Source organism: Otolemur garnettii, unplaced genomic scaffold (assembly GCF_000181295.1).
Source record: "Otolemur garnettii isolate 467f Iridium unplaced genomic scaffold, OtoGar3 scaffold00210, whole genome shotgun sequence".
In the NCBI taxonomy this organism is placed as follows: domain Eukaryota; kingdom Metazoa; phylum Chordata; class Mammalia; order Primates; family Galagidae; genus Otolemur; species Otolemur garnettii.
The window spans coordinates 1,205,764-1,218,561 of record NW_003852605.1 but is presented as its reverse complement, the minus strand read 5'-3'; the positions used below and the strand labels follow the sequence as shown (position 1 = coordinate 1,218,561).

Here is a 12,798-nt window from a genome sequence, read left to right as displayed (position 1 = left end):
CTGAGAATTTGTAGCCAAGAGACCCTCACTGAAGAAAAGTTTAAAGAATATACATCAAAAATAAGGAAAGGGTTTCCAGAAGGAAAGTCTGAAATGCAATGGAGAGAGGAGAAAGTGGCAAATTCACGAGTAAATGTAAAAATTAACATTGACTGGGTAAAAGAATAACGTCTTGTGGAAGTTTTATTAAAGATACAACTAAAATAACTGATAGTAATAATTTATAGGTCTGGGGTGGGAGGAGAGTTTAAAGTGTTCAAAAGTCCTTGAATTATTCAGGAGGGGCTAAAAATAGTAACTTTAACTTTGAATTTCGGCATGTAAAGTATGCAGTTAAAACTAGGTAGTCACTTAAAATATAACCTAATAGCTTTTAAGTTTATAGATGGAAAATGGAATAAGAAAATATTCAATCATTGGAGCGGCTTGGCTTGCGAGCCCCGCTGAGAAGCCGGAGCTTGTGTCGCAGCGGCCACCGCGTCCACTCTTGGCCTCTGTCCCTCAGCGGCAGGGCGTGGGGGCGACGCTGAAGCGGCCCCTGCAGCTCCAGGGGGTTCTGCTGAGCCCCGGTTCCCCGAAGCGGCGGCGCTGCGCCCCTCTCCCTCGCCCCACTCCGGGCCTTCGGTCCCCGGACACCCAAGCCGCCCCCGCGGCCGCTTCAGACACAGACCGCGCAGCCGACTCCGCAGCGACCCGTCCCGCGCAGCCGCGACCGGAGCAAATGTTTCCGAACACAAGACGAGGATATAGACGTTCCCAGACTATATTGGAGACATTTAGAAGTTGTTCTTAATCAGGCTGAAGTCTGTGCTTAGGAAAGTCAACCTCACTCCTCAGCACTCACAGAACCCAGCTCTCCAGGTTCTTCCTGGAAGAAGGACCAGCCCACCTTCTCCCTCAGACAAGGTGGAATAATGTCCGAGCGTCTCCTAAAAGACTGAGGACAAGACTCGGGAAGAGTGTGAGCAGGTCCTCAACATCAAGCTAGCAGAACAACAGAAACCTTTGTGAAATTCACACATGATCAGATTATGCGACAGTATGGGACAAGGCCAGCAAGCTATGTGTCCTGCAGCTTGGCTGCATATCTGGGTACTAGGTTTGATCTCAAGAGATGGCTGCTGTACACTTTTTGCAACTGGTTTGATATCACGTTTCAGCTCCAACTTTGCATCCTGAGAACACGTAACGTTTCTGCAGGTCCATTTTATACAACTTGAAAGACCTTAAAACTTTCTGGTTGCCACAGGCATATCTTTCTTTTCTGCTCATCCAATAAACAGCTGTGCCCTACTGTGATAGATTTTCCAAACAAAAATCCTAGAGCAGTGGTTTAGCAAAATGTGCCTGTAGTGGCAGGCAACAAACGGAAACGGAGTTTCCCCAAGCACAGTTCTGTAAGAAGTGTGTGTGAGAGTGTATATATGTGTGTATGTGTATTTTAAGTTATTATTTGTACTGTGCAAAAAAAATTTTTTTTGTCTTGGGGATTCTGGCTGTGAAGTTGATGCACAACAATTATGGTTTAAAACATTTGCTTGGTGTGCAGAAGATCATTAATGCTTTGTGACCATATAAGTTGTAACAGTAGATTATTTTATGTGTAGGTATTATTGTTAAATGCAAGGACTGTTTCCAGGCACAGAATATGAATCATAAGTTAGGATGGACATTAGATGTGATTATGAGGTCTGTGGTCTTAGATCTCCAAATGTGTGGTGAGAAATTAGAACAAACTGGACACATGGACTCTGCCTAGCTGTGTTACCCATGTGGAGTCAGCACTCACCTCATTTACACTGTCAAGAGCTCCCTGGACACTGAACCTCCAAAGGGAGGAGATCTCCCCTGAACCAGGAGCATCAGGGTTTACTCTGGAGCATAACATAGGTGAGTGTGGGGCTGGGGCTGGGGCTGGGTCAGGCCCTGGCGGCACTGCTGCTTGGGGGGAGCCACTTCAGTTTTGTATCAGTTGTTAAAAATAGGATTTTGATCCTTTGGTCAGGTTCCCCTAATTCTTTTGAGGTGTCCATGTTCAACTGCTTGAGATTTGTTTTGGCAACCCCCTGCCTGAAGTTGCTATAGGCTGTTCTTCACCTTGTTTCCAAGGCTGAGGAACAGAAAGTAGCCTCTGTTTTGAGGAGGTGGAAGTTAAGTACACATTTATTTTTTACTGTGACTTGTTCAGGACCACATTTTACAAAATTCCCTATTTCCTTTATTACTGTTTCTGAAAAGGAAAGTTCTGTTAATGTTGTTTAGTTTGAATATAGAATAGTTATTTTAATTAGGGTTACTTTGAAAAATTCTGAGTTTAATTCAAATATATGCCAGTACCTTCTAAAGAAAGGTAATATTGGGAGACAGCTGTTCTGATGAGATGGCTTAGAGAAATTTCTGGAATATGCACATTTGTAGATTCCTTAGTAATGAATGTCATTGACTTAAATCTAACCAAAAACTGCAACATTATTCTTTGTATATTTTCATTGTATAGTGTTAACAAACTTAGTTGCAAACAAATAAAATGCTTAAGCTATTTGTTTTTAAAAAATAGAAAGTATTCAATCAACTCAAAAGAAAGCAAAAACAGTGAAAAAAGAAATACAAAACAGGTGGGAGGGAGGAGAAAAGAAAAGGTGGGGTAAATAGAAAGCACAAAATAAAATGAAAGAAAGATGATATGACCCCTGGTGTAGGAAGTGGAGGGTGAGGGGGCAAGGCTGGACCTCACTCATTGGGGCCAGGTAGGAGAAGAGCTATAGATTTATAGAATTACAGTGTCTTAGCCCAGTCTCCAATAATCTTCAAGCTCCTGCCACTAATTCATCCCTTAGAAAAACAGTTTAAGTAAAAGCAAAGCACTTGTTATAAAAATGTAGAAAACATGTACTCTAGGTTTTTCCCACCCCTAAAACATACCACTCGTTCCAACCAGGGTTCTTGTGAAGATTAGATGCCATGATCTAATTTGCAAATACATGAGGAAGAATGTGCTCCAGGTTTCACTGGGTTTCCCCTGACCCATAAGGCAGAGATGATCCAACTATTGGGACTCATCAAAAATATAACAGGCTTGGTATCAGACCCAAAGAGGAAAAAACTTCCGCATACAGCATTGCCTGGAGACACAAAGGGAATAAGACAACAGAAACTCACAGGTCCATTACACAATCAACCTGCCAGGCTGGTACCTCTGAGCTATGAAGGTAGTGAGCTCCCCAGCAATGGAAGTGAGCAAACAGGGGCTAGTCCTCCCATCAGTGGGGGAACGGAAGGGAGCTAAGTCAATGCCCTCAGAGACTCCTTTCACTCTAGTTCAGGGAACAGGGCTCTACTTTAGCAAGATAAGGCAGACTGCGGATGCCCTGGCAGTGGTTGTCCTCCAGGGAGGACAACCAAGGCTAGCTGGCCCAGGTGCAGGTCAGGGCAAGTGATCAACTTACCAGGCTTAGGTTACAGAAATACCATCCTGTGGGTCCTGCCCCTGTCTTTTGGCAATTAGGCAGCACTTAGGCTTAGGACAGCTTCTAAAACCTGCAAAAGCTTGCTAAGTACCTTTGTCTTCCTGCTGGGCTTTCCGCCCTGCCCTGGGAACCGCTCTCTTTTCTGTGGTCAGCAAACATTGCCCAGCCCTCAGTCCTGGTAGTGGGAGCCAAGAAGCTTTAGAAACAGGGCTGTGCTCAGAGAAAAGTCCCATGAATTGGGTGGGAGAGGAGGGGAGGCTTCAGTGACTTGGGCCAGAGCCATATCAGAAGAATGACTCTAGGGTCAGATGTAGGAAAACAGTGGAAAGGGTGGGAGGTGAGGAATGTGGGAGTGGAGACCAACAGACAGCAACTCTCCTGAGAATGGCTGCAAAGAAAGAGGGACACAGAGGGGCACCAAAGGGGCCAGGGCAGGCTTCTCTTCTTTTATAATGGGAAGACCTGAGCATGTCTAAATGCTGAAAGGAGCAAGGTTGTGAAGGCAGGAGAGAAGTGGGGACTAAGAGATGGATCCCGGTCCCAAAATGCAGGAGGACACAAGAAGTGCAGGGCAACACTGGCTATGCTCAGTGGAGCAGGGGCATGAGAGTGGGGTGGGATGAAGACAGGGGTCTAAGGGAACCAAGGAGGACACCAGATCCTTCTCGGGCAAAAGGAGACTGGCCTCAGGCAGAAGGGAGGTCACTCTGAGTGGGAGAAAAAAGTAGAAAATAGTGCTAACCAGAGAAGCCTAGGGACAGTCAAGAGAAGCGACACAGAGCAGAGCAGGAGCTGGAGGCCAGCAATGTAGAGGGAACTGGGAACCACCTCTAGTAGGTGAGCAGAGTTCTGAGGACCACAGCAAGCCTAGATGGAAAACTCAGTCCCACAGTGGCACAGGGTCCTGAGGCCCTAACACCAGAGCCCCTGCTGGCTCCTCCTCAGGGGCTCCTCTTCATCCCTCAAGGCCCAGCCTGAAAAGCCACTTAGTCTACCTCCCCCTTCCCTTCTCCACAAGCCTCTCTAGATAATTGTGAGTCCTACAATAATGCCTGGAAGTTTTTTAGATGTATTGATTTATTTTTCACCTAACCCTCATAACACACCTTCCATGGGCAGGAATCATCATCTTCATTTTACCAAGGTGAAACTGAGGCTCAGAGAGGTGGTTCAGCCAGGGCTTTCCCAGGTAAGTCTGACTACAAAGCTCACTCATTCTACTTTGTCACTGTGTTAGAACCATCTGAGTATGAGTCTGAAGCCCCCTGGGCTGTGTGCTGCATGAGGGCAGGAATGGGGTCAGGTTCACCTTGGTGCTACCAGCAGACTCAGCATGGGACTTGTGGGGAACGTTTGTGGAGGACACACAGAGACAGACCATCTATTTCAGTGGTTCTCAACCTGTGGGTCACAACCCCTTTGGGGGTCTCCTGCATACCAAATATTTACATTATAATTTATAACAGTAGCAAAATTACAGTTATGAAGTAGTAACGAAAATAATTTTATGGTTGGGAGTCACCACAACATGAGGAACTGTATTAAAGGGTCCCAACATTAGGAAGGTTGAGAACCACTGATCTATTCCAACCCTTTTATTTCAGGGATGAGGGTAACTATAGTCCCTTATAGTATCTATCATGAATTTGGAAACTGAAGGGGACTTGTCAGGGTCACATGGCAAATCAGCACTGGCGCCAGGTTAGGACCCAGGTCTTCTTACTCCAAGACCAGAGATTATTCCAAGACTCACATAACCACAAGGGAGGTTTGGGTTTCCTCCCTGGGACCAAACCCTCACTTGTAGCTGCCTAATTATTTAGTCATTAATCTTATTATATTCTATATGATTTGACCCTGAGGTCAGAAACAGACTCCAACACCTGGGAGCACTGCCAACCCCACCTCCCTGCTCCTTCTGCCAAAGGGATCCACCCCAAGAAGGAAATCACACACCGCCCCACACCCCATGCCCAGGAAGCCTAGAGCCCAAGTGCTAGGCTGGGCTCCCTTTTGGGACACTTTAGAGAGGACCCAGATCAGAAACAGCTATGGGAGGATCTCAGTTCAGCCTATGGGTTTGGGGAGAGAACTCCAGAATCAAGACCTAAAGAATGAGTAAGAGATACCAGATTGAAGGGGCACAAGAACCAATCCCAGTGAAAGGGAACAGCAAGAGCAAAGGTCTGAGGACAGAAACAAAGGTACTGTGAAGCCTGCAGATTCCGCGTGGCTATAAAGAAGGCTCTGTGACCAACCTGAGAAAGAGGAAGACCCTGTCTTTAAAAATAGCCAGGCACTGGGGTGGGCACCTGTAGTCCCAGCTACTTGGGAGTTTGGGGCAAGAGGATCCCTCAAGCCCAAGAGTTTGAGGTTTCTGTGAGCTATGATGCCATGGCACTCTACCAAAGGCAACAAAGTAAGACTATCTCAAAAAGCAGAAGGGAAGGGATCAGGGTGCCAGGCTGGGTGGAACCAGAAGTTCTTCCCATATAAGGAAGAGAATGGCCCTGGGCACTTCGAGTGGGAAGAATGGAATAAGCAAACATCAGAAGAAGGAGCAAAGTGTTTGAATCCTGGCACTGCCCTGCCTAGAACCTTTCCATGGGTAATACCTCTTACCCTCAGGATGAAAGCTTAAATCTCTACCCACTAGACCTGGCACAAGGTGTCTCCTGCAGGCCACCCTGTGCCCCTTATCTGCTACTCGTCATGCCCAGGACAACCTCTGGCTGGAATGCACTTTCCAGCTCAAATGGCACCTCCTCCAGGGAGACTTCTGTGGTCCACCCTTGCAACTAGTTTCTATCCCAGGGTCCCAGTGTTGGCCTCTACCATAGCTCTGGCTCCACAGTTTTATAATATAACAGAGTATAAAAGCAAGGGAGAAAATGGGAAAAACGTTATTTTAAACAGTCATCTGTAATTTGGCCCAACTGGTGAAATTCTTCTTAGGGAGATAATGTTCTTTCAGTCAGAAAAGGACAATAAATAAATTTTGAAATAAAATGTCCTTGGCTGTGGGTTAGATGTGAAGTGAGCAAACAAAGAGACTTTAAATCACCCTGCAAGGTGTTTGCTTCCCAGGACTTCCTGTTATCTCTGCACTCGGCTCCCCTCTCCCTTCCCAATCTCCCGCTTCAGCAGCTGAGCCGGCAGTTCTTTACAAGCTTGATTTAAAGTCTTGATTTGAGGATTTAAAAGCCAAGACTTTGAGTTACAAAATCCCAGGCTATTGAACTTCAAAAGTCTAAGTACTAAAGGATTTGGGGCATAAATTCTATTAATATAAATAGCAGATATGGAGAAATACATGATCGGTTGGAGCCATTTTCCCAGCTGAGACCAGAACCGAACTGAAGGGGGCAGCTGGGGAGAGGGAGAAACAGCCAGGGGCTAAAGAAGCAGAGAAGACTGAGGAGTCCCTGAGAAAGGTCTGTGTTACCCCTGTGGGGAGTTCAGAGAGTAACAAAGGACATTTGCCCTTCCTGGGCCCAGCCTAGGAAAGCAGCATAAGTCCCCACAGCTCAGGGAAGATGGGGTACAAGGGAAAGAATGGTGCTTCTAGGCTGGTGAGTCTTGACAGCCTCATGGCCGGGGAGCAAATGAGTGCTCTGCACAAACAGCAGAGTCAGGGAGACCTGGGAGCGAGTTGGATCTGGAGAGGACTTGTGGTTAGAAATTAACAATGACACAGCAGCCTCTCCCCATGAACTGACAATTAAGGATGAGTTAGAACCATGCTCAGTCCAGGACAGCCCACAGCGAGACAAGGCACCAAGGCACCCTTCATCTCAGCCTCATCAGGGTTGTGGTGACTCTGAGAACTTGACCCAGCCTGGTGCTATGGTGTGAATGTGTCCTCCCAAATTCATGTGCTGAAACCTAATCATCAGTGTAATGATACTAGGGGGCGATTAAGCCAGGAAGGAAGAACATTCATGAAAGAAAGTAGTGCCCTTCTATAAGGAGGGCACTCACCCCTTCCACTACATGAGGACACAATGAGAAGGTGCCATGGATGAGGCAGGAAATGGGCCCTCCCCAGACACCAAATCTGCAGGCAACTTGATCGTGGACTTCCAGTCTTCAGAACTGGGGAAAATAAATTTCTGTTGTCAAAAAACCTCTCCTCGGGCAGCGCCTATGGCTGAAAGGAGTAGAGTGCTAGCCCCATATGCTGAAGGTGGCGAGTTCAAACCCAGCCCCAGCCAAAAACTGCAGAAAAAATAAAAAATTAAAATTAAAATTAAAAAACCACTCATTTTGGCTCGGCGCCTGTAGCTTAGTGGCTAGGGCACCAGTCACTTACACCGGAGCTGGTGGGTTTGAACCCAAACAGCCTGCCAAACAATAATGACCACTACAACCAAAAAATGGCCAGGCATTATGGCGGGCACCTGTAGTCCCAGCTACTTGGGAGGCTGAGGCAAAAGAATCACTTAAGCCTAAGAGTTGGAGGTTGCTGTGAGCTGTGACCCCACGGCACTCCATCCAGGGCGACAGCTTAAGACTCTGTCTCAAAAAAAACACACACTCATGTTATGGCATAGAATATTGTTGTAGCACCCCAAATGGACTAAGACACCTGGAAAGAAGGGATGGAGAGACTCCAAAGTGACTGAAATTTGTTTCTGCCACCAATAGAAGGGGATTAGGAAAGAGAAAATAAGTTTTAGTGTAGAGAAATAACATTTTTCATTTCTTGCAACCCTAAGTTCCTGAACTAAGAATCTAACCATTGGATGGCTCCGCAGATGAAGACAAGAATTCATGTAACTAAAAAAAGAAGAGGAAGACCTAAGAGAGGGTGAAGGAGAGCCCATGACAATGGCTGACAGCTGCTGCTCAAGGGTGGGTGAGAGCTGTAAGAAATTCCCTATGACGGGAAATGCCTATGAATTTTCATTCAAGTCTAATACTCAAATGCAAACTCTCATTTGTTCTGGTCTTCGCTGCAACCCTTTTTATGGCCCCAAATCTTCAATATTACCCATTGTATACACTTGCCTTGCATTGGTGATGTTTTGTCCAAGTGAAAGATCAGAGGGGGGATGGTGTAGGTGGAACCCAGCAGCAAAAGAACAGAACAGCACTGCCAGTACATGGAGAGCATCTGGGGCTAGGGTCCTCTCAAAGCCTTCCTCACTCACATGTCACCTGGGACCTCAGCTGCAGCCACTGGCCAGAACACCTACACACAGCTTCTCCACGTGGCCTGGGCTTCTTCACAGCATGGCAGCTTTCTGAGGAGAGAGAGTCGGACAGAAGCACAATTGTCTTTCATGACCAGCTACCCATAATCAAAAGCCACTAATCAAACAGCACTTCTTCTGCTTCCTGCCGTTTATTAAGAGCAAATCATACTTTTTTAAATTTCAAGATTGTTGACCAGAGATACTAGCTTCCAGAAAGAAGGAAAAGTTTTAGATAAAAGGGAAAAAAACATAGATGAGGTGTAATTCTGAAGGAAATGTGCCAGAACCTATCAGAGATTCCACAGGAAGAAGTTATGGAGCAGAACAAGAAGCAGCAAAGGATCAGTAGAGATCAACTCCCGGAGAAGCTTGGAGCATGACAAAGGGGGTAGGTAAGGATTTCGTTTCTCCTTCTCTTATACCTCTGGAAGTCAGCAGGCTCCCAAGCTGCTGGAGAGACTTTCCACCCTCATGAGCCTAAGGGCTGCTGCCAGTGAACTGGGAGCTTATTACAGACAAAGCACCTGGCTGCTAAGCCCTGCAGGCTTGCTTCCCATCACTGCAGCCCTGAGATGAGACAGCAGGTGCCATATTGCTTCTCCACCCACTGAGTGCCTTTGGCTTCCCCAGGGAGCTAGAGCCCCTCAATTTTTCTCCCTCATTCCCACACAAACATTTCCCAACTCCAGCCCAGACTATAAGAGCCACAGGGACCTATGGGTCCTGAGGGTTCTGGGTGACCCCAGAGCTTGGACATTCTGAGTGGTCTGCCATCCACAGACTTCTCAACAAAGGTCTTACAAGCTAGAAGGGATTAGCACTCCATCGTCAGTGTTCAGAACAACTGCCAGCCTAGAATTTTGTATCCTGAAAAACTAAATTTCATATGTGAACAAGAAAGAAAGATTTTCAAGGCAAGCAAACACTGGGGGAATTTGTCATGACCAAACCTGCCCTGTAGGAAAAACTTAGAGCTGCATTATACATGGATCAGTGAAAAAGACACTCACCAGTGTAAACTCACCCAAAAGCTAAAGTTGTCAGCTCATGTAAAACAATAGCACAAGAAGGAAAACAAAGCAATAAGGTACTACCCAACATGATGAATAGAACAGCATCCAACATACTGATTCTGTTGCTCGATGTGAGAGTCTTTAATGCTCCACTCTAGAGACATAGGCTAGCTGAATGAATTAAAAAATACAACCTAAGTGGCTCAGCGCCTATAGCTCAACCGGCTAAGGCGCCAGCCACGTACACCTAAGGTGGCGGGTTCGAATCCCCAGCCCAGACCGCCAAATAACAATGATGGCTGCAACCAAAAAATAGCCGGGCGTTGTGGCGGGCGCCTGTGGTCCCAGCTACTTGGGAGGCGGAGGCAGGAGACTCGCTTGAGCCCAGGAGTTGGAGGTTGCTGTGAGCTGTAATGCCACGGCACTCTACCCAGGGGGACAGCTTGAGGCTCTGTCTCAAAAAAAAAAATACAACCTAAGTATCTGCTGCCTCCAGGGAATGTATCTAACCCACAGGACTCATACAAACTCAAGGTGAAGTCTGCAAATGTTATACCTCCAGGTTTGTTCTTTTTGCTTAAGATTGTTTTGGCTATTTGGACTCTTTTCTGTTTCTAAATAAAGCCTTGAATTATTTTCTCTAAATCTATGGATTATGCCATTGGTATTGTGACAGGGGTTGTGTTGAATATATAAACAGTGACTGTGAAGGTGGTGCTAGTTTCCCCAGCATGTGTGGAAATTCATCCCAGGAAGTGTGACCTTCAAGGCTGGAGGGCTTTGGAGAACCCAGGACAGCATGTGGCCTGCCTGTCACCTCCAGCAGACAGTGAACCTACTACCCTCATCCTTGAGCATTTATCAGTGAAGTTCTTCAGGGTTTCAGTTTCCATAGGTTGCACGTGCTTGCTTTAATCTAACAAATGTGTAAAATTTGTGGTGCTCAAGAGAATATCACCACAACAGAAGGAACGGTGATTTTCAGATATGGGAATGAGCATCTGGAGTTGACCTTCACACTAACTAGAGTCTGCCAGGCACACCCACTGATGAGTGATGGTTCCTCCAGGGATTGACTCTCCCAAACTAAACCAGGCATTTAAAATCAGCATCAATGGATTGAAAACTGGATCACTCCACAACATGGTTAGTGTCTGATAATGAAATGATCAAACCATACATATTACAAACATGTCTGGGAGCGGGAGAGGACAGGACAAGGGCAGATAATGTGAATCAAGTTCTGCCAAGAGAAAAAAACAAAAACACCTTGGGACTTGGGAGCTCCAGCTGCCTGTGAGGACGCTGCCTCAGGGAGATGCTAAGGTTCCTGACAGTAAATCATTCACCCCTTTCCCAACTTCCCAGCAGCAAGTGCTAAAGAGGAGAAATTACTTAGGCTTAATCAGTGCTTGCCACCTCACCAGAAAGATGGAAGCCCTGGAACATACAGGTATTATTCACCTTCCACTATCTCCAGCTTCACCTTCTCCCTCTGCCTCTTTCCTGATAAATGACAGCAATAGAAGATGAGTAATGAGGAGGCCAGGAAGAGTAATGCACAGAGATTTCATAAAGACTTGTGGGCAGAAGTGAGACCGAAGTGATTAAGGAAGGAGGGAGAAGGAGTCTGAGCTATGCCAAGGATCTGATTCAAAGACAAGATCTCTCTCTGGCTGTGGTGGGGCATGGTGGGGCATGTTCCCTAATTAAAAAAGGGTGTCTGGAAGAAGGAGAAGCTTGATCAGCAGGGAAACTGAGGCTAGCTCTTTCTTCATGCATCTCTGGAAGGTTTTCCCAGTACCTAGGAGGAGATTGGAACAGCGAGTACCTGAAGCCATGGTCCTGAGCAGGGAGGCCATCCAAGGTCAAGTTCAGGCATTCAGTAGACACCTGCTGAGCTACTACTGTGCCCCAGGCCCCATGTGGGGGGCTGAGGACATAAAGGTATCTCAAACATGGACCCCACCTCCAAGAGCTCAAAGAGGAATAGGAGAAAGACACAGAACAGATCAAAACAGACAAATGTTTTCAATGCTGGGGTCAAGGGGAGGGGAATGGAGAAAGAATTTGTTGCAACTGAGTTGGGAGAGGAAGTCATGCAAGCCTGCTCAGAAGAGGGGGCCACTACAGTTGAGTCTGAAAAAATGAATGAGCACCCTCTAGCGGGAATATAGTGTGGCAGATGACACAAAAGCAGACAACAGTTATGTCATCTGCCACAAAGGCAGATGACAGTTAAATGGTTGTTGGATAAAGCCGGAGCAGTGGGCATGAGGATGGAGCAGATGGAGGGAAGAATCTGGAGAAGCAGACCAGGCCCAGGCCATCCTCGGTCTTGCAGGCCAGGCTGAAGAGTTGCAGCTTTACCCCTAGAGCTATGGGAAGCATAGGAAGGTTTCAAGGAAATGGAGGCATTGCCAATGAGGCCCACTCTGTCTGTTACGTGCAGAGATAGATGCTCATTAATATGATTATTAGAGGGAGGTAGACTGGAGAGTGGGAGATCTGTGAGGATGGCTGGCAAGAGATAATGAAGGCTATTATTAGGCCAGTGACCACTCAGAGCACCTGAGTGCAGGACAAGCAGAAGCAAGACCAGAATGACCTATAAGGCCAGAGGCTGGAGGTCAGGACCCAAGCTAATCCAGAATCCCAGACACTGGCACCAAGCACCTGGTTCCTGTCCCAACTTTGGAGGGAAAAGAGGTATCAGGGGCAGGTTCAGAAAGAAAGGAGAGGACATTGGGCAGTGGCAGAATCAGGAAGTAGGGACTTGGCGCTTGGGGCTGAACCTTGCTCAGAGTGGGAGCGAGTGCGGACGTGAGCTAAGGTGAAACGATTTCAGAATGACTACTATCTTGACTTACACTTTAAAAAATCTTCCTAATGCATCAAAATGGACCCTCAGATTACCTGTAAGAAGTCTGAGCTGTTCCTCCCAGCTTCGAGCTGCCCCAGCTGGCCAGACCAAATCAAAGAAGACCTTAGCCAAACCCAATGTAAGGAATATAGTGGTGGTGGACGGTGTCCGGACTCCATTTTTGCTGTCAGGCACTTCGTACAAAGACCTGATGCCACATGATTTGGCTAGAGCAGCACTAACGGGGCTGTTGAATC

At 46.7% G+C, this 12,798-nt stretch overlaps 1 pseudogene; it reads left to right on the top strand.

Moving 5' to 3' along the window:
• Positions 1-1,220, top strand: part of LOC100962531 — a 13,128-nt pseudogene extending 11,908 nt beyond the window's left edge.
• Positions 1,221-12,798: the final 11,578 nt, after the last annotated feature.